The 19,345-nt window shown below is 43.7% G+C and overlaps 2 long non-coding RNA genes across 4 annotated transcripts; one reads left to right on the top strand and one right to left on the bottom strand.

Annotated features, from left to right (window-relative positions):
* The first annotated feature begins 3,292 nt into the window (after nt 1-3,292).
* On the top strand, nt 3,293-10,887 carry LOC143443912 (uncharacterized). Of its 3 annotated transcripts, none has more exons than XR_013113319.1 (4): nt 3,293-3,518; nt 4,638-4,701; nt 9,443-9,657; nt 10,715-10,887. It is a non-coding gene; the product is annotated as an uncharacterized LOC143443912 (long non-coding RNA). The 3 variants fall into 3 exon arrangements; XR_013113318.1 differs by having other exon boundaries at nt 4,635-4,701; XR_013113317.1 differs by lacking the exon at nt 4,638-4,701 and having other exon boundaries at nt 3,295-3,518.
* Nucleotides 10,888-14,272: 3,385 nt separating this feature from the next.
* Nucleotides 14,273-16,416, bottom strand: LOC143443913 (uncharacterized). The gene is made up of 2 exons (XR_013113320.1): nt 15,738-16,416; nt 14,273-14,672 (listed from the first exon to the last, which is right to left on the bottom strand). It is a non-coding gene; the product is annotated as an uncharacterized LOC143443913 (long non-coding RNA).
* Between the last annotated feature and the right edge of the window lie 2,929 nt (nt 16,417-19,345).

The following is a 19,345-nucleotide window of genomic DNA, read 5'->3' as shown; positions in this document are numbered from 1 at the left end:
ATGCCAAAGCAGTGGTGGGGATCATGTGGTGGACACAAAGATGCTCGTCCCATGGTGACTAGAAGTGGAGGGGGAGTGGGGGAGGCAAGTAGCAGGGAGAGGAAGGAAGAGGGAGGAAGACCTGGGATAAGCACCTATAAGATAGAACCTTCAAGGGCATACTACTAAGAACCTATCAATTAGCCCTACATACCAAGTTTTTGTCATATTCTAGTAGTCAATTAAACAATGAATCCACCACTAGATAAACCAGTTAATGAGGCTGTAGCGCTTGGATCCAAACAGCTTAGCACAGCTCTGTTGGGGACAACACTTCAGTAAGAAGCATTTGGGGAACGTTGTAAATAGAAACCATAACAATAAATATTAGATCTATCTATATAATATCTATAATAAATATTATATCCCAGTGTACCTCTGGTCTCTTTTTCTTCTGGCCAAGCCAGGGATGCTGGGTCCTTGAGATTGGCCATCCTGGGTCATAGGCAGCCTGGTACACTGCTGAGAACACAAGACACGGAGCCATTCTGACTGCATGTGAGTGCCAGCTCCATTCTATAATTTTCAGTGTCGTGTCATCTGTAAAATGGGCATGATGTAAACCTATCTATAGAGAAGGCTCTCCTGATAATGATGCAGTTAACTTCCTGACTCCTACCATAAATGATGACTGCTTTTAAAGACTTGTGAAAAAACATGGTGGTGGTGGTGGTGGTGATGATGGTGGTGGTGGTGGTGATAGTGGTGGTGGTGGTGGTGGTGATGATGATGATGGTGGTGGTGGTGATGGTGGTGGTGATGGTGGTGGTGGTGATGGTGGTGGTGGTGATGGTGGTGATGGTGATGGTGGTGGTGGTGATGGTGGTGGTGGTGATGGTGATGGTGGTGGTGGTGATGGTAGTGATGGTGGTGATGGTGGTGGTGGTGATGGTGATGATGATGATGGTGATGGTGGTGATGGTGATGGTGGTGATGGTGGTGATGGTGATGGTGGTGGTGATGGTGTAAGCTGTGGTTCTTCCAAAGGCAGAGTCCAACATTTTCCTTCGCTTTGTTTATTTCTCTTGTGTAAAAAGTTCTCTTTCAAATTGTAACCAAATAAAATTGTTAGAGTTGTACTATTCACATGGCTGAATCGATAGCTCTTTTGGTAGTTTTATTCTGTTTCTGATTTTAACATAAATCTCTTATTTTTTCCTCTTCTGTGATTTTAGGGCATTGCTGCAGAGAAATTTTAATCCAGCAATATGGCTGGGTTAAATGCTTTGGCAAGGGATCACATCCAAAGGCCTTCTAGGTCTGTGTGGTCCTGATGGAATGGCACACCTTTAATCTCTTAGTATGCACCCTTAGTACACACCCCAGTACACATCTTCAATCCCAAACAATAAGCACAAAGTTAGTTTGTAGAAGGAAGCAGCCATGTTTGAAAGTGATGTCTAATTGAGGAGCAGACAAAGTGATGAATCAGAGAAAGATTTGACAGAATGAGTCAGAGATAGGATACGCCCAGCTCTCATGAGAACAACGGGAAAGAGAGGCAACTTAAGAACCACACAGAGTAAATCAAGAGGGAGGACAGGTCCAGTGAGTGAGCACAATTGAGTTCAGCTCAGTGAAGTTTGGTGCAGTTCAGTTGAATGCAGTTGAATCCAGCTGAGTTTATGCATTTCCATGCAGTTCTGTTCAGTTCTGTGCAGTTTGTGCAGTCAGTGCAGTAAGTACAGTTTAGTTCGTGAAATTCAGAGCAATTCCGTGAGAAGCCAAGAGAAGCCAGTTTGAATCAGCCGGCTTGGAGGGGAGTTTTGAGGCAGAACAGCTTGAGTTGAGCCAGCCAGAGTTCAGAAAGAACTAGAAAGGGTGAGCTTATTCAGCAGTAAGCCTCTGAGATGACAATTACATCTGGTGAATAAAGGTTACATTTATACATTGCACTGGAAGATAGGCATTGCATTGGTGTGAGACTGTACTTTGATATGGGATATGCATTGATATGGGACTAAGGTTATGGCATTTCCTTCCTGTAAGATCTACCCCTATAATTTTACATTATAGTTAAACAGACTCCTGTCTGAGTTTAAGGCCAACCATAAGCGCCTAGCCTCGGCGTTTGCAGGAAAAGAACACAGCCATTTCATAGATACTGAACACACTATGGTAATGTATTAAGAGGTTTTATGCACTAACTCCTGGCCCTCCACATGACATGAGTCCTGCTGCCAGCGCCATTTGTGCAGATGTGGAACTGAAGCTTTAAAGTGACTGCCCTGTGCCACACATCTAGGAAGTGTTGGCGTCAAAGCCCTCACAATAGGCATCGGGGCTGACAGCCCGTGTTTTAGCAACTTGCACTTCTGTGCATCAGAGCAAGGCAGCTGCAGACCTGCACGGACTAGCCTTGGACCCTGCTGATTAGTTCTGCCATCCTGTGGGAGCTGGCAGGTTCATGGGACTAGTGCCAAATCACCAGGTGTGCTATCTGCACGGAGAGAGAAGCTGGGAACACAGGGAGCGACACACAGAGGCTGTAAAGAATTCTATCGGTTGGAACACACATGTCCCAAATACATATAGACGTTTCAAAGCGTGCAATGTCTTTTTTTTTCAATGAGTTCCACATGTTCATAAAAATGCCCAAGCGTTTGTTTAAGTGGGAACACTGATGGCTAATTCCTTCTTCTTGATAAAATGGTTAGAATTTGCTTAGAAATGCCACCTATTGACAATAGAAATGACTAACAGTAGCCTCATTTACTGTCTTCGTTTCTTCTTAAGTGTCTACTGATCCCTCTGTCTTTGCCTCACCTCTCACTGTAATCCTTCATTAGGGTGCAACCAACTCATTTAAACATTCAGTCACTCACTCATTTTCCCTTTGAGCTGAGGTTGTTTCATGTCCCCCCATTGGCTGGCCCTCTTACCTTTGGCAAATAACTTTGCCAGGAACACTAAGAGAAAGAATAGTGTTCCCTTTAAGAAACCTAGCCTGTATAACATGTGTCATCTCACACTGCATTTCTTTTTATTCAGCGTTCCCTGTGGTATGCATTGTCTCACAGTCCCTGCCTACTTGAATGGCCACTTGGTTCACAGTACTCTCCTGACCGAGGTCATTAGCCTATGGCAGATTTACTCAAGTCTTCCTGACACCAGAGCCTAATCTCTCAACCACTAAATCAAACTGGCCTTCCAGTAGGTCAGGCCCTGTATGCCCCTCAAGTGTTAACTTTCCCTCGGGACTGTAAATAGTCACTGTTTACTCTAGGAGTGTGTCACCGGCTGTAGCTCTTGAAAGCAGTGCCAGACTGTGGCTGGGGCTTTCTGTTCTTTGGACAAAGAGTGAAGGTGACTCAGCAGATTGCTTTTGTACCGCGTAGAGAACTGGGACCCCCCATCCCCATCTAGGGAAAAGAATGCAGTCAAGTTTGAGTATGCTCCTTGTGTCTTAGGCTGAGCTGGACTCTGAGCTGACCTCACCTAACCACAGTATTTGCTGCAGGGGAAGTCAAGAAACTAAGGTCAGTGGTTTGTCTGAGGATGCATCACTGTTTGAGGCAGGCCAAGGCTGAATTTCTTTTAATTAAAAATAAATTGCTTTTCTCAATCCACTATCATTCTCCTCAGGTTTGCTTGCTTTAAAGAAGTCTTGAAGACAGAAAATTAAATGCCTTGTAGCAATACAATTCCATGTTGGATAGTTTTATGGAAAATAGTTTTATGGAAAAATAATTGTAACAATGTCAGCAGTTCTAAACCCGTGGATTATAAAGTATTTTTGTCTTTTACCAAGCTAATCTATAGAATCCCAGAGTCATATTTATGCCACATAAGATTTCCAGAATGCTGGACAATTTCCTGTAAAAACTCAGTTGAATAACTGACCGCTGAGGTTGAGAAATTCAGGATTTCCCAGCAAAGTCCTACTTTCTTGTCTCTAGGAAGTGCAAACTCCTCGGCATGCAGCCTTTTTGGCACCACAAGGCAACCCCACCAATCTTTTGCGTTCTTGCCGATCTTGTTCATTTTTCTTAAGATTCTACTCTTTTCCCTCGGAGCTTCCCCACATGAGTAACTTTGAGGTGGCGCATTCCAGGATGAAGGGTTCTCGTTCTTTCCACATTCCAGGACCTTTGGACTAAAAATGTAGGCAAATTCAGTCTTGTTCCTGCTGTAAATCTGAATCAGTCACTTGGATTCTTTCATCCTAATTTGTTGTGAATAATTCCTGCCTGCTTGTCATCCAGGGCTTTTCTGAAAGTTTAAAAAGTTAGATATCTTGAAGTCAGATGCATTGGCCTTGGTCTGTGCTGTTAGAGCTGAGAGAAGAAGGACCTTGTGGCTCTCTGGCCCCTGATAAATTTTTGAGGTCATAAAGGTCCTGACCAATGACAGAATCAGGACAAAGCTTCAGGTTTGGAAGTTCTTTTACTGTTTAGCTCTAATAAATACCACAGAGACAGCATGTAATTATTTTATTAATTAATAGCCTGTGTATTGAGTCAACACTAAAGAAATTTTTTTTCATGCTTTAATAGGGCTGTAGATTGTCAGGAATTTCTGATGACAGAATGTGTGTCAGAAGACAAATTCTCCCTCTTCCCGAGCCTAAGAACATTTGCCTTGTTTTTCTAAAGTAGGTCTCAGCCATCAAGCAGGGGTTAATCTGCAAGGAGAAATGGGGAGAAAAATTCCAGGCCAAGGGTAAGTAGAGGTAGAAATTAAAAGTGTGGCTGGTTTCAAGACAGTGGCGGGTTCTCCAAGTATTATTCTTTGAGAGCTACTGTTGCCTCCACTGTAGATTTTACGTATGCTAAAATCATCCCCTAGCCCCATCTCACCTTGTGTTCACTTGATCTAAGTCTTCTGGAATCCCTGAGTATCCATTATGAGAAGGCGATGCACTTCCCCTCTCTTGGTCTGTCTTGCCTTGCACCTACAGGATGTCCTACATGATTGTCTCTATTCCTTCACATACTGCAAATTTCAGGGAGAATCAGCCTTAATTCTCTCAGATTGGCTTGTAGGCAACTCCGTAGGACTTTTTATTGATTAAAGATTGAGGAGGAAAGGCCCAATCCAGTGTAGATCATACCACCCCTGGGCGGTTGGTTCAGGACTTTATACGAGAGCAGGGTAAGCAAGCCAGGAGAAGAAAGTCAGTAAGCAGCAGTCCTCTGTGGCCCCTGCTTCAGTTCCTGTCTTCAGGTTCCTACCTTGGCTTCCCTCGGTGATGGACTGTGACCAGACACACAAGCCAAATATACCCTTCCCTTCCCAAGTTGCTTTTAGTTGTGGTGTCATTATCACAGCATCAGAAAGCAAACTAAGATACTTGCCTATCCTCCCTCCTCTCAGCATCCTCTGGCACCAGATCTAATGAAGATTCCTTAAACAGGCACCTAACTTAACCACATGTCCACATGTCTTTATTCGTTCCTCGAATATTCAAGATTGGGTACTGAGAATGTGTCCAGCATCCACACAATCTTTTTCCAAACAACAGTTCTGGGTAGGAGCTGTGTTCCTGTGCCTTTCCCTAAACAGTTCTAGTTCTGATCTGCACACCGACAGATAATAGGTCTCTGTCTCTAGTCTGTGACAATCCTCAAGTGTTAAAATGTGCTGTCATATCCTTTGCCTTGTATGCCTCTGTTAACCATCTGTACTGCCCTCAACAATTCTACATAAACCATACATACATTATTTTAATGTAAGGGAGTTTGCAGACTAGGACAGACCACAGACCCGGTCCTGACGTATCTTTGGTTCATCCTGGCTGTGCTGCCCAATGCTCTGGACCTTCTCTATTTGATTAAAGTCTCTTCCCAAACATGGTTTCTAGAATTTAACATTGTATTCACTACTATGACTCATGCCACAGACTTCCTGCTTCCAAGAAGTCATTCTCCATAGGGAGTTCTCAGGACTCATTGATGGCTCTCTCTCTCTCTCTCTCTCTCTCTCTCTCTCTCTCTCTCTCTCTCTCTCTCTCTCTCCCTCTCCCCGTGTGTGTGTGTGCTCACACACTTGTATACAAGAGAGAGAACGGTTACTAAAAGACATTCTGTGAAACTTTTGTAAGCCCTTTGTGTGTGGTAGGATTTCTGGTGACCAAAGTTCAATGCATATACATCCCTTACAATGAACCTCAGTACATAAAGACCTTGAAGAGGAGTCAAATTGCAGTGTTTCCATTAGATAGAAAAGCATAAGGATGGACAGATTAAAATAAAATAAAAACAAGCCAGGACATTTCACACTGTCGCTAATGGCTCTTTATGATGGTTTTGAAAGTAATCGGAAGGGATGCATGAACATCTGGCACGGGAGTAAAGCTGTTTCTAATTATGGAGGATGTTTGTCTTCAAAGCAGAAGAGACATTGGGGTGTCCTCGAGTGTGCATCTCTTTAACGATACTTCTCGGGACCTGGCAGCCTCTAACTGCCTACTCAAAGCACATGGAGTGAACAGCTCTCATTTTTACCTCTGACTTGAACAATCTGATTCTTAATCTTTCCTTAGACCTTGAGAATTTTCTTCTGGGGGGAGGTTGCTTTGAAGCTGAAAATGGGGGAGGGTTGGCTGTGCTGTTTCTTGGGTACTTTCCATTCATTTGGGACACAGCATCATCTGGGGCCAGCAGGTCAGTGGAAGAGAAAGTGCTTGTCCTCAATGGCACTTGGATGGATGTAGAAGTCTACAGACTTGGGTGATTGGGTGACCCAGGAACGATTCCTGAATAAGCACGGTGTACCCTGTGGCTGACATAGTTTAGAGATGGCTTCGTGTGGGGTACATACATATAGCTGGGCAATCAGTTTCACCAGTTAATATGTTGTCTCTATTTATTTAACCTTCATTCATTCTTTCATTTAGTGTGTGTGTGTGTGCGTGTGTGTGTACTCAGCACCACGTAGTTTCCATCGATAAAACACAGGTTTTCAGCTTTAGAGGAAAGTACTTTTAAGCATCCAGCCATCTTGCTAGGCCTAATTAAATATTTTAAACTAATTTTTTTTTGCTCAATATGTTTTCATTCAGCCATTATTTATTAGGTAGCAAATACGTGTCAGGAACTTAAATCTTCTGGAAAAGAAAAAAACAACCTATTCTCATAAATGTTGTTTTATGAAGACCCTGTAGCTTTCTCTCCTTCGTGCCATCCCCAATGTGCACAGTGACCTCACTCATCCCCATAGAGGGTGCTGGAGGCAGATGTTACAGGCTTCCTCTGGTGTGTGGGAGATGGAACGAGGAGGCTGCTGCCATAAACCCCTAACTGATTTCAGAAATTCCTCCCGGGGCCTTTGTGGTACCTGTAGCTCTCTCAGAAAGAGAGATTATTAGAACTAAAATAATTTTAAGCAGGTTTTGTCATAACTATAATGTTCTCACCAAAATATATTCTTCTTTAGATAGTATAAAGAAATTAAGAAAATAGAGATAAGCAAATAAGATGAAATTATCTCCTTCCTTCCTTCTTCCTCCCTTTCCTCCCCCACCTCCCTCTCCCTCTCCCTCTCCCTCTCCCTCTCCCTCTCCCTCTCCCTCTCCCTCTCCCTCTCCCTCTCCCTCTCCCGCTCCCGCTCCCGCTCCCGCTCCCGCTCCCGCTCCCGCTCCCGCTCCCTCTCCCTCTCCCTCTCCCTCTCTCTCTTTCCTTCTCATTCTCCATTGTCAGTAGTTATCTGGGCCATTAGGTTACCTCCATTTATAGTATTAAGTATAATTCATTGTGTATATGCACCTTCATTGACTTAACTAATTAATAACTTTTTGATTTGGGCGATGTTCCAATTTTATGGTATGTGTGTATATATCAAAGAATGGATACTGTACACATATAAGCATATGTGCACAGGCACACACACACACACACACACACACACACACACACACACACCATTTTTGTGTCTTTCTTTTCCCCCAATTAATTATTATTTCCATAGCATACTCCTCAGAAGTAGACTATGTGGGTAATAAATGTAACCCCAAAGCCTTTTCAAATGCATGCAGAGGAGCCCAGATTGCAGTGGTCAGGTTTATGTCTCAAGTTCTAACCCAAATGTCTGACCTTGGGTTAATTAATCACTCTGCCTACTAAATGTGGGGAAATGGTCATATACTCCACAGGATTTCAAAAGATACTCTGTAAAAGTATGTGGTAAGACTTTTGAAATACGACAGTCCATAGACAGAGATGGGCATTTGCCCAGTGTCCTTTCTTCATCATCCCAGCAGGATGTGTTTTTTTTCTCAGTTTTCTTTCTCCATGCCATTCTTTGCCTGACTCTAAGGTGGGTCTATATAATCTCATCACATAGCCATGCTCCACTCAGAAATAAGTGAATCAATCAGCTTCGTGAAATTCAAAGGGAAGTTTCCTGGGTCTTCTAGGAAATTCCCAATTTTAAAGATAGAGCCATAGGAAGAGAAAGTCATTTACAACAGCTATGCTCACTCCTGCAATTACCGTGGCCATATCTTCCCTAGACTGAGTATTGAACTACACACAGACAAGGCAGAGCTGAGAATCGTGGGGCTGGAAGGCTAAGCAACCTGAAAACTTGCTGTCTTTGAACTTGCAATTGAGGCTGCAGTTGATAGCATTCATCTTTTGAATCCATTTAGCTTCATTTATAATGTTAGTTCTGGCCAGCTCCTTCACGATGTTTGCTCCTTTGTTCTTTTTTAGATTTTTTCAAAGTCTTGCGTCCTGTCTTTCCCAAATTAAAAAAAAAAAAAAGAAAAGAAAAAAGAAAAGCCTTAAAGCATAATAGTTATATCAACTGTCTAGAAAGGACTCCGTTACAGTTGCTGAACCTAAAGAGCCCAAACTAGGCCTGCCAATTTGGTCAATGAACCAGCAGAGTTTTCAAGTTGGAAGAAAATTTGGTACCCAGAAATTATGATCTGACTTGGTAGCTGAGAAACAGGGAGAGATGATTTAGTACAACGTCATGCTACTCAGGCACAGCTGCAGGAGTCTTACATGGCACCTCAACTTGTCTCTTCCTCTGTTTGCATGGGAGTACGTAAGCCAGAGTACATCACAACTGGTCATTTCAACCCTCTCTTGCTAGTAATCAAATCTGCCCTCTATCACAGGAGCTCAAAGAGCAACGTAGAAGGTGACTTGTAAACCACCCAAACTCTTTTGGTGATTTTGTGCCTTTGCTCTTGGTGAATAGCTCTTGCATCCCTTCCGCCATCTTGTTTCTCTGGGTACCTGCTGTACCACGGTGCTGCCCAACTCTCGGAACTCCATCTCTATTTGGTCCATAGATCCTGTCCATCTTCTTTCAGACCTCTGCTGCTTTGCCAGTGATTCCTGTCCTTCTCCTTCTGGAGCTTCATTAACCAGGGCTTTCTAAGGATCAGAATCAATACACATTACAAAAAGGGATTTTTCTTTTTTAGACTTGCTTATTCTGTATAATCTAGGTAACCTAACAATGGCTGGTTGCACACTGGAGAAGCTGAGAACCCTGTGGCTGCCAAGCCTGGGAGGCTGATGCTTCAGCAGCCTCAGTATGGCACAGAAGAATTCTTGGAGAGATGCTGATGTTGGAAAGCCAAAGAAGCTGGGATTTGATGTCAAAAGATGGCAGCGGCGGGGCGGCGGCGGCAGCGGCAGCAGCAGCAGCAGCAGCTATAGGGTAAATACACTTATCAGCAAGAAACAAAAAAAGGCAAACACACAGCACTGCTATTCCCTTGAGCCTCTTTATATGTGGGCTGCTGTGAACGGGCAATGGGTGTCTGGGGTAGCATCTGTCTCATCAGTTAATCCTTCCTGGAAACACACACACACACACACACACACACACACACACACACACGCACCCAGGAGAGAGTTTCTTAGTTGCTTATATATAGACTGAGTTGAGCGGACAATCAAGAATGAACACCACAGGAGCCAAAGTATAGTGCTTTGGTAGGATGAAAACTTTGGTCTGAAGAACACTGGGAGATCCTCAGCATCTACTCTTGCTGTCCTTTTCTCCATCCTTCCCTCCCCCGCCCCCCCCCCGCCCCCTTTCTCTTTCTCCTGCAGCTGCTGCCTGGGGAGGGCATGGCTTTGTCCATGATGATGCCTCCCCTGAAACTCTGCTCCCTCCTCTACAAACTGAGATCATAATTGCTGGGAATTAAGTTTCCTTCCAACCTGAAAACTTTGCAGTGCTACAGCCAAATTGTGTGGCCTGGGACGGGCTCGTTTGATTCAGCAAACACATCGAGACATTTCTAGACTGCTGATCTAAGTAAGCACTTACTCGTTTCTCCCCCACACCAGGCTACAAATATTTAACCCCTCTTGCTCAAGCCCAGTTACAAAAACCTAGAAATGCTTCCTAATCTTTACCTGCTTTTTCTATGAGAAAAATCTGGCCATGAAAAATTCTCTGACCTTGTCTGCTAGTAGATCCTCAAGACCCATTCCTGAGAGAGGCTAGGGAGAGTCTTGACAGTCCAGCCTTGCTGGGCTTTCCTCACCCAGACTCTTACTGTTCCTTTGTGATCACATTTCTTCAGGATTGTCCCTATTGAATAAAACGGGCAGTATTTGTTTCTTGACAACTTGTATTTCATCACTGAGTGTTTACTGTGAAGTAAGAAGACCGAATATTTCTAACCTATAGACAATTCTTGGTTTCTGAGTGGGTCCCCAGGATACGTGAACCTTTAGCAGACGTTTTTTTTGCTCTCTTCCAGTTCACACGTCTGTCTCTTGTTGGAGCCGCATACACTACCCGTCAACTGTTTCACCTTTCCTGTAAATTCTGTGAAGGTTCAAGAAAGATATTTTCATTTCACCATTATACGTGATGTTTAAGACATAAATACCAAAGTTACAGAATAAAGTCTGAGAATGAGTAATTCACAAAGTGTAGATGCTGACAGAAACTACAGATCGCCGAGCAACTTCTCCCATCTTACGGATGAAGACACTGGGTTCAAACAGGGCCTCAGAGTTCCCCGAGTCGCACTGACTGTTACAAAGCTATAGTTGGGACATCATATGGTGGGCAGATATGCCAGCCAAGTGTTGCCTTCTTTCCAAAGAGATGAGAGAGAAGCATGCAAAAGGAGAGAGGCTGGTGCCGGTCTGGGAAGAGGGCTGTTGGGTCAGAACAGGAGAGCACCACAAGGTTCTTCTTCCAGTCAATGGCTGCTCCCCTCATCCTCTCACACTGTTTTATGAGTAGAGTGAAGAATCCGTGTGTGGGAGGAAGGGAGTTTGAGACAGGAAAAAGAGCTCTGCTTATGTCTGGTTTTGCTAAAAAGGAGTCTCTTTTAGTCTTTAGGCAGGAGTTTCCCCTGTGTATTGTGCAATTGAAAACATTTCTGGGACATTCTGTATCATTTATGATAGAGAGCCCATACTGAGGGGAAAGATGGGAAGTGGGTGCAAAGTCACTGTTGAGAGAGGGAACATTTAGACAAAGAAAGGATTTGTGAGAAGCAGCTGGTCCTTGAGGGAGGGCAGAACTAGCTGGAAGGATGGAAGAGGAACGTTAGGACTGATCTGAAGGAGGCCCCGTGTGAGCAGAGAGCAGGAAAAGCGTCCTGCTGAACTGAATCATCCAGAAGGATCTGGAGAAATCAGGCAAAAGTGCCTTCCTTCTCTGTCTGGATGATTCACCGTGAGAAACAGTAGGCATGAGCTCTCAGGTGTGTGTGATGTCAGGAAGATCCCGAACTGGGGAGCTGTGAACCCTGCTGAGTGAGGTCCAGCCTCTGCCTGTAACCTAGGGTATGTTATTCAATGTGGATGAAAGAATGTGGTGTGTGGGAATTGCTGCTTGTACCTCACTATTGAGGAGCCAGTTTCCCCGACTTTTACATGGCAGTCTTCATTTCTGGCCCATGCCCAACCATGTCCAACTTGGAGCCCCAAGTTTTGATTTTAAAAATGTGTTTGCTCCAGGGAAATGAAGAGCTAAAACAAAGAGAAGAGTCATCGGGTCTTGGGAGGTGATGACAGAGTTGACATTTGTATGAGACAAGGACACCCACTGTGTGAACATGTGTATGAACTTACGTGTCCTAAAACCCTCCTACACTCTATTTTTTCTTGTTGTTATTTATTTATTTTTTTGGCTTGCTTACATCTGGTAGTGTTCAGTCTCCCTCTATAAGCTAATGCTTTGAACTGAGACAACCTGCTGTCACTAATTGTCACCAGCTGTATCTAGATTTTAAAATCTGTTATTAATATTGGAACTGGATGTTGCCCATTAACCAAACACAGCTTATTAATTATTTACAGGTATGTGACAATGGTCAGAGTTGGATACCCAGAGACACTACCTTGGGTTAAGGATATGCAGGCTTTTTACAAACAAAGTACTAGAATGAGAGAAAGGACCTACCAGATGCAAAAAGAAAAGGGCATGGGTGAATAGAAACTGTATGCTGACATCCAGGATACTATCCTGTTTAAACTGTCTTTTGGCTCACAAGAAAGGGAAGGTCTAAGCTTCTGAGGAAAGAAAGTAGTTAATGTTAGAAAAAAATCCAAACCTTGACAATAACTCTAGAGCAGCCGATCTCAGGCAGAAGCCCTATGATCCCCTCAGTTGAGACTGAGGGTGCTCATCCAGCAGAATGTCTCCTAGTATCCTTGGAGCTGGTCAGCTTTAGGGTTCCACTCACTTGAAGTGTCCTCTCTATTTAACATACATGTTGCCTTAAACATTACTGTTAAGGGTCATGTGAGCAAAGCTGCAGTTGGGCAAACCATGGCGGGCTCCCCAGAGTGATCCTGCCCAAGCTCAGCTTGGGAATGGCCACCTGCCGGAAGCCCTCACAAGAAGGCTGGGGCTGCAGTACTTGAAGTTCATCTCTCTGGAAGAGCGGCCTGAGTGGAATAGGATTGGAGTGTTCACAAGAGGCAAAGAGGATCCTGCTAGGAATGGAAGGTGTTCTCCTGCTGTGGAACATTGCATATATGTGAGCATCACATACATACATGTGAGCAACCTCTACACATGAGTACCACATACATGTGATCACTCCAGACATATGAGCACAGCACACACACACACACACCTCTACACATGAGTACCACATACATGTGATCACTCCAGGCATATGAGCACAGCACACACACACACACACACACACACACACACACACACACATACACACACATTTCAGGACATGAATAGACACTTATGGAGAGATAAACACAATCATGGAACCACTCATCTGATAAAAATGTCTCATGTTTGACTACTCAGATTACAGAAGAAACATATAGTCACTTAGGGAAATTGTTAACATACAAAGAAGAAAAGAATGCCAACATCAAATGAAGCATTTACAGTTTTATCCCGGGCAGGTAGAGAATACTTTTTCAGCACTGGAATCCTACCCAAGATATTGTTTACCTGCACTATGGATGTGCTCCTCTCATATTTAAGGATGTACAGCAGATGTTTCCCTACAATCCCACATATCCAGCTGGACAATCTTGATGAACACATTTATTCTTAGGTTAGCCTAAAGTTATTAGTAAAAACAATTCTATCTTTGGTTATGTGATGGAGTCCTAATCTAGGGGCTTGATTCTGGCGTTTCCAGTGTCAGGTCCAGCCACCCATTGCAAGCATTGGGGGAAGACAAGCATGATGAAGCATTTCTGCCTATCTCCCTAATTTTTGACAAAATAATTCCAATGATAAAATAGTGATAGAAATTCAATGACCCATTTCAGGGTTGTTTCTCCTTTGTATCTGTTAGACATTCAAGCTATAGTTGCACACTCGGGCCGTATTGCTACAGACTCACACAGCACACAATCTTTTATTTCTTATTGTGTGTGTGTGTATGTGTGTCTATATACACACATACATACATACGTATATATTCCATATACAGGCTTTTGTGAATAGACCTATGAGGGTTCTGAGAACTGAACTTCAGTCTTCTGCAGGAGTGGCAAGTGTTCCTAACCACTGAGCCATCTCTCTAGTCGCCATCATTTTTTTTCTTGACCATTGATTCATAACTACACTTACAACATCCCCTACAGAGCTTTCTGATAGTATAGACTTGCTGTTTTCCGTGGTTTCATAAGTACAACAGAAGTCTCCTAAACACTGTTGCTTTGTAACATAGCTTGTGTTTCTTCTTACTAGTTGGTCCTGGGCAATTTTAAATTTCCCTGCCCCCACCCAGAAAATAAAATAAAATAATAAAATAAAGGCTTATGCCTAGAGTAATCCAACAGAACACAAATGATAAGAAACAAGAAACAGACTACAATTCCTACAAAATTTCAAATTTTTATTTTTAAAAATCATAAGCCTAGAATGGTACTTCCTGCCACCTTGCCCCCCCCTCACCCCTGAAGAGCAGTGTGGGTAGTGTGGTAGAAGAGGTGGCAGACATCTTATGCTAAAATCCTGTGAGTCCAACAAATAGAAGGAAGTAGATGATGCCAGCTCAAGTGGAAAGATAAGACAGATTCTCTGGGAAAAAAGTAATCTTAGTAGCTGTGGGTCCATTAAGTTGTTCCATCCTGGGTCAGCTTTCTGCAAGTGGCCATTGCCCAGTGGCATGCTTTCTTCTAGTTGGCGTGACAGAGTGTGCTACTGGAGCTGGGAGCCCCAACAGGCTAGGCTCGGCCTCCAATACCTGTGTGCCAAGTAAAGGGATGGGAGTGCTGAAGGGGAGAGAGGAGACATTCAGAATAACTGATAAAGGGGTTCAGTGACCCTAAGATTCCTTAAGAGACTAGTGGGATTATTGAGGTTTTGTTTTTTGAGCGGGGAAACAGGAGAGATTTGAAGTATGCTCGGTGGTCCTAGCGGTGGTCTGGCTGATCATTCAATTTTGCCCCCACAAAATGATTCCATCAAGGGTAATTGCCCTCATTTGGAGGGTGCTCTATATCCTATAAGCTGCTGTTTTAACAAAGGCCCATTTTCATGAAGATGCTAATTCCCAGTAATTCTGGGAATCCAAGGTAATTTCAGAAGCGGTGGCTCCAGGGGAAAATTAAATAAATAAATAAATAAATAAAGCTAGAGTGTAACGAATCAGAGTTAGTCAGGCCAGTGACCAGGCCCCCTTTCAATTGGGCTGTATAATGCCTGAAGTCCCCTGACTCCTGTATGTTCTATACAAACTTAAGTGCAGAAAAGCAATACCATCCGTAAAATGAAAAATGTGCCTGTTTATTGGCCTCACTAGGGAAATTACTTTTGAAAAGTTGTTTCGGGAAATAGTCTTAGTTTCCTGTTCCCTGCTGTGAGTCCAGCTGAGGTATGTGTTGCCTGTCTAAGTCACACCTCATTTTCCCCCCCAGGCCTTCCCTCTCCTTTTCTCTCACAATCCCAGGCTGCCTCTGTGAAACCTAAGGCAGTCCTGCTCTTTCTTCTTGCTTCAGCTTTCCAAATATCTCAGACATAGCCTGTGTGGCAACCTCAGTGCCCCACAGACACCTTGTTCTCCTGGCCATCTACTTAAAGTCATCTCAGATGGAGGGAGGTCTTTACCCCTAACGGGACCGTCTGAGCATGGGGTCTTTCTAGTCTAGGACTCTGTCTCACTTTCTCTTCTTTGTTTCTTTTCTCCAGACAAAGCTAGGAAGAAGAATGTGCCAGAGGAAATTAAGAAAGGATGGGCAACAAGCACAGAAGGTAAGGGTGGGCAAGCCCCGGGGTCATTCCCAATTCTCAGATAGGCTTTCTCATCTGATCCTCTCAACAGCAGACACGGCACCTACCTGAAACCCAACTGCTGGTTCTCGGTGGCTGGTCGCTGATGTAAGCGCATTGCTGGGAATCGTTCAGTTCCGAGCTGTCTGTGATTTCATACACAAGCCCTTTAATTCCCCCGCACCTCCCCCATTTCCTTCTCCTTGGAATGAAGATAACAATCGTATTATTGTGGAGTGATTGTAGGGATTAAACAAGATTCTCTTAAACGTAAATCACCCTGGCAGGCAGCAGGAACTCTCCAAGTGTTCATTTCAGGCTCACAAGTGAGGAAATTACTATGCTGTAATCAATGCCCAGAAAAACCAGACCTTCAGGGCTACCCCCAGACTCACCCCTTTGTGCACCAGAGAGAGAGGGAGAGAGTCTTTCCATTCCAGGGTTGCTGGTGAATGCGTAGCATCCTTGGCTCTGAGTGAACCTCATGGCTGACTTTGCAGAGCCTCCAGAGCATTGAGCTAACTGATTCAATGAATACGGCAGAAAGCGAACAAAATGAGAGTTGAGAGCACACCACATGGATGGGCATCCTCTCCAGCCACTTGCAAAGGATAATACAACTGATCCTACACAGTGCAGAGCAGAGAATGAGAGATGTTCTCACTTTAACATTTATGTGGACATCTTTCCTTACCTTTCCCTATGCTAAAAATACAGAAATATAAATAGTGATGTAAACATGCAGGCTTTACCCCAGGGACTGCTTCGCATGCTGCATTCTCTTTTGTTCAATACCTTGTTACCGGCCAATCTCTGTCTTCTCTGTAATGATCCACTCTCAAGGGAGTGAACAGTCCCACAAGAATGTCACTCATTCTTTCAGAAGGCAATGCCCTGGTTAATGTCCTAGTTAACTTCCACAGGGCAGTACCCAGAGTATTAATTCTGCCACACAGAGGCCCCAGGTACCAACAGGAACCTTTGGGAGACAGATTTGTAGCATATCCAGGCCCACAGATATAAACTAACCAAGAAACAAGGCGGGAAGATGGCAGTGGGTGCTAGGTACTACGAGAGGACAGGACAGATGGCAGTGGGTGGCTGCAGGGCACTTCTTTAGAAAGGAGGGACAAGAAACACAATATGTGACAAAGGCAGCCATGAAAGGACCAGAAAAGAATGTTCTAGAGGAAACAAGAGCAAGCACAGTGGAGGTGAGAAGGCACTGATGTGTCAGAGACACTGTAAGGGGCTAGGAGACTGCTGGGAAGCAGTTCACGGTGGAGAGTGGCCAGGGTCTGTCTCTGATGTGGCCAAAGTAAGAGGGTCGAACTTTCTTACAACCCAGGGGGAGCTCATGCAAAGTTCCAAGCAACATGGATGAAATTCCATTTTAAAAAGACTTTTTGTGGAAATTAAATCATACAGGAATACAAACAACTAGCTGGAGAATGGTTTGATTGTTTTTATATTAAATCATACAGAACTGTAATAACCCAATATTGTACTCCTAAAAAAAATCCATCCAAGTGGTATGTGTATAATGGAGTATAAAAATTCTCCTCTCAAAACAGAGGTGAATTCAAGAGTTCTGAATGAGAAAGATCTCACTATAACCCCCCCCTTTTAAATTAGTTCTATTTAAATACTTCTTTTTTTTTTCTGAAAAAAAAATCAGATTCGTGCTTCTGAAAAAAAAAGTTTGGCACAGGTTCTAAACAAACACAGTAAAACCATATTCCTTAATCTTCTTAGATTCATAAATGAGCTGTTTTGTGTTACTTAAGAAACGGCTTATTTTCAGTGAGTCTGAAATGTATCACATGCCACAACCAAAGGGTGGAAAGTAGAGACTGTTACCACTTTCACAAGGTCAGTACACCGGCCTGTTTCCCCTCACAGATTGCTGCTAATAATGGCTGAAATGTAAGAGACCCCCCCACACACACACACCATGACTAAACGGTATTTCCATCCTAGTCAAGACACTACCTGACTTAATGCCATGGCTAGTTCAGACCAATACCATGCACGATGTGATAGATGAGGAAACCTATGCTTCTGAGAGGGATCTCTCTGTACACTCGAATGTCCCTGTAACCTTGCTTTCAAATAAAAATAAGGTAGGTGATATACGAGCCGGTCTCGAGTTGTTTTCAGCTGACATGTTCTGACTGACGACATAGAAGTGGAGCCATTCATTCCCTTTCCTCCTTGTTGATTCTCCAAGGAAGCCCCGTGTGGTAGCACTTTTGCATGCAAGCAGGCAGATTTCACTTGCCCTATACTCCCTCTTGGTATTTGATTCAATCCCCTGCAAACTCTATGTGGACATCTTTGGTCATGGATTTTTCAAGACTGAATATTCCAGCAGTCAGAGTCTTAATAAGGCATTGTTTCCTGTCTGGCTTTCCAAGATAAATGTCTTCTCTGTATTTGCAGTTCATGATCTGCTCTCTGCGGGAGGTTAGACTCACTCCCCAACCCCCAGCCATCTCTACAAGATCACAGAGTTAGAAACCACCTCTCCTCTGTCACCAATCTACACCTTGGCAGCCTTCCATTACCACAGGTACTTGTGAAATTCTGCAAACAAAGCTAACTCCCTGGCACTGGTAAAACAGACATTTATCTAATACAGGTGAAGGGGCACTTACTCACTGGCTGGCTGTCAGTCTTTGTAGAAATTGTTGTGGGAGGTTCTAAGATCAGATAATTAGAAACATTCCAGGCATGGAGGTGGAAGCTTTTTTGTCACCCTACCCCCTAAAATGCTTCTCAGCACACATTTTTCTTTCAGATCAGAAAGGAAAAAAAATGCACTTTCCCTACTAGGCTCTTGTCTCTGACTTCCCCAAACTTAATCTGGTGTTTACATCTCTCTGCTCTGGTCCATCCACACCACGCAGGCTCCCTGGGACCTGGTCTCCATCTTCCTTCTGCCATCCATTGTCTTTTCCATCCCCTCTCTTACCTTCTAAAGACAGTTTTTGCCACATTCGGTAACATTTCTGAAATGCTTTATGGAAAACAACCAAGACTGTACTCCAGAGCTGAACCTATCTGCAAAGGGCAGAGCAGGGTGATTCTCCCTGCTGGGGCTGAGGGTCCCAAGCCCCAACACTGCACTGCATGTGTGTCCTCCTGCACTGGATGTAGTGTGTTTTACCTGCTTCATATCTTCAGAGTTTATTAAACTCAGCTTGTGGGGCTCGACCCTTTGGGGGCGGAATGTTTTTTTCACAAGTTTTGCCTAACACCATCCTGCATACCAGAGATTTACATTACGATTCATAACAGTAGCAAAATTATAAAGTAGCAACAAAATAATTTTATCGTTGGGGGGGTCAGCACACTATGAGGAACTGTATTAAAGGGTTGAAGCATTAGGAAGGGTGAGGACCACTCAATTTTAAATTTTAAGCCCTTGCCTTTGTTAGTCTCTCTTTCTTCTCACTTCTGAAGATGTTCTGTAAGGTTGAATATTTTTATGCTGATCTCAAACTAAAAAGATGTCATATACACTGAGCTCTCGATTTAGTCACAGGGACCCCTTCCCAGAATGGAACCTCAAGCCCCTCTGCCTGTGAGCTGAGAGAAGTGAACCTCACAATCCTCCATTTTCTTGGCCCCTCATAGGGTCAACTACATACACTCTTTTCCTGTAAGTACCAAT

The sequence above is a fragment of the Arvicanthis niloticus genome, chromosome 11 (genome assembly GCF_011762505.2).
Source record: "Arvicanthis niloticus isolate mArvNil1 chromosome 11, mArvNil1.pat.X, whole genome shotgun sequence".
In the NCBI taxonomy this organism is placed as follows: Eukaryota; Metazoa; Chordata; class Mammalia; order Rodentia; family Muridae; genus Arvicanthis; species Arvicanthis niloticus.
This window is presented reverse-complemented; position numbering and strand designations above follow the sequence as displayed.